This window comes from Humulus lupulus, chromosome 9, assembly GCF_963169125.1.
Source record: "Humulus lupulus chromosome 9, drHumLupu1.1, whole genome shotgun sequence".
Classification (NCBI taxonomy): Eukaryota; Viridiplantae; Streptophyta; class Magnoliopsida; order Rosales; family Cannabaceae; genus Humulus; species Humulus lupulus.
Genome location: NC_084801.1, coordinates 20,631,727 through 20,634,440, shown reverse-complemented (window position 1 = coordinate 20,634,440; position 2,714 = coordinate 20,631,727). Strand labels below are relative to the sequence as shown.

The window sequence follows — 2,714 nt, the reverse complement described above, 5'->3', positions numbered from 1 at the left end:
TGGATGATAGCATCGCCATTGTTAAGGACAATAGGCAGATGTTCGTTCAATTGGAGGAACAACAGCTTAGTCATGATGGCAGGGTCCAAACAAATGCCAGTGTGGGGTATAAATGGTAAAGTGCCAACTGAGATTATGAGAACAAGGTCTCATGATGAGGTTATACAAGATTTTTTTGTTGAGTACGTACCTGTGACGATTAAGTTTGGTGATTCTCCAAGGTATTATTTGACAACTTTCCAATTACAAAGTCATAGGATTTGGTGAGACTGAGTAACAAATAGCTCATAGTTCTATTGTTTTTGTAGGCGCCCAATGGCCAATGGAGTTGATATTGTGTACTGCTCATCAAATAACATATTCTTGGATATGGGAACATTTCAGACACAAAGAATTCACATATCTTCTTCTCCAGTTCAACCAAAATGCATTTCTTATAGGAATGATTAGATTGCTTTGGTAATGATAATAATAAAGACAAATTGCTTCTTCTTTTTAAAAAAACTAAACACAAAATAAGGAAGTTTCCATAATATGGATATTGCTCCTAGATCCCTATTCTTGGATATGATAAAGGTTGGAGATCTTGTGGAGAGGTGGGCACATCATCTCCATAGCTTTGGCCAATTTGTCTAATCCGTCAGCCGTCGTTCCGTGAACACGTATATACTAATGCGCCTTATCAAGAGCTAAGTTGGCCGCATCTATCTCGTCAAGGTATTCTTTCTCCATGCGTACAAGATCTCCATGAGTAGGTGGGGGTAGGCTTTGCAGATATTCACGTAAGTGATGGGGAAGCCCGCTTATATCAAGACTATATCAACGACCGCGACCCCTGGCACTTGTGGTGGGGGTATCATTCTCCACCATTGAATCACTACTGTCGATGTTGATTATCTCCGGCTCATTCATGTCGTTGTCTGAAGACATTTAAGAATACAACCAAAATGTAGAACTGTTATTCAAAGTAAACTGGATCTAATCTAATTGAATCGTTTATTTAAATAAAGTGAACACTCCTCATTAAATACATTGATTAGGAGCAAATAATTAAGTAATTAACATAACCACATTGAAGGTTGATTAAAAGATCGGCAGGAACTAAATAATCACCAAATCATGTATGGTATTTATTTACATCTCTTACTACACAAAAAATCACTTAATCATTATACAAAATAAAGAAGAAATACTCATCCAACAACAACCCAAGCATTCTTATTTAATACTAATTCACATTTGATTATATGACAACTAACTCCCTTTTTTGCTTATAATGATGGCAGATTGCAAATAATGATAGCATCAACCAAGACACAAAGCAGAGCAAAATTTACAAGATTATAATGAAAAAAAATGGATCAAAAACTACCTTAATGCAAACGACCATAAAAGTAAATGACTCTGAAATCTCCGAAAACATTCCCTGCAACACTCAAATAAACATCATTCACAGAGTTAGACTCATTTCGGTTTAAAAAATAAAGTCTTTTAGTATAAACAAATATCAATAATGAACCCAAAATGGGAAATGTGGAGCATCAATCTTCTATATTCTGTTAAAAACAAAATATGTCGAGGGTGAAAAGAATGATCGCCAACTTGAATTTTTACCTTTACAGCTTCGGAACCGTGGGTGAAGAAGAGAAGGCGAAGGCGAGAATAAGGGGTTCAGTCGAAAAATCCCAGAAACAAGTCAGAATATAAACGAAATCAAATGCCTCTTTTTTTTTTTCAAAAAAATAAATACACACCCTTAAACGAAAATGCAAAACTTAAGAAACAAATAACCAACTAGATTGCTCCTACTTTTAAGTGCGAAACTGCATATGATAACATTTCTCACCAAAAATTAGGGATACCAAATAATATATAGATAAACAAATAAACAGATCATTTAAGCATGAAGTCAGTGGAGATTTTAAAAGTTAAAAGAACTAATACCTTGGTGTGGCTGATGAAGTAGCTGAACCAGAAACCCTTCGTGTCGATGATGAAGAAAAGTCTGTTGGTGTTGATGAAGGAGAAGTAGGTACGAGAATGGGGTTTCTTTTAGAAGAGAAGAGAAGAGAAGAAGAGAAGAAACCCATCTGAAAGCCTCTTCTTCTCTTCAGGAGTGTCAATCTTTTGTGATTGATGCTGGGGATGTAACCAGTTGACACCGGTCAAAAAAACTGACAAAATTCAATGGCTCCCTAACATTTAGTTTAACCGAAAACGTTACGTTTCAAATAAATCACACTCGTTGATGCTTAATCGAACGGTTCAAATTCGAAAACGGAACAGTACCATTTTTTAAAAATAAGTAAAAGCAAACCAGATTGTATACGGTCAGTCCCACTATAACTCGTGCAACTTGTACTGTTATAAGGACCAAAACAAGATTTTGGGGACACGTGTACGGCTGTGATAGTTCAATACAAATATTGAAAAAAAAAATGCCTGCAGTACTCAGACTTTCCTTAACTTTTATTATAAGTTTATAAATTTATAATTTTAAATAGAATTACAAACTATTAAAATATATCCAAAACTTTATCTTTTATTGTATTGAATCAATATTTTAGAATAAAAAATAATATGTCAAAAATTTAACTTTGTTTTAAAATTTGATAAAAATGAATCAATTTTTTATGATAATAAAATTGAGAGGTCCAACACCTCAATATAAGTTCAAAATTTTAACTTTTATCCTAAAATATTAATTTAACACA

The 2,714-nt window shown here is 33.8% G+C and overlaps 1 long non-coding RNA gene across 1 annotated transcript; it reads right to left on the bottom strand.

Annotated features, from left to right (window-relative positions):
* Positions 1-374: 374 nt before the first annotated feature.
* Positions 375-2,188, bottom strand: LOC133800620 (uncharacterized). The gene is made up of 3 exons (XR_009876549.1): positions 1,945-2,188; positions 1,373-1,426; positions 375-920 (listed from the first exon to the last, which is right to left on the bottom strand). It is a non-coding gene; the product is annotated as an uncharacterized LOC133800620 (long non-coding RNA).
* Between the last annotated feature and the right edge of the window lie 526 nt (positions 2,189-2,714).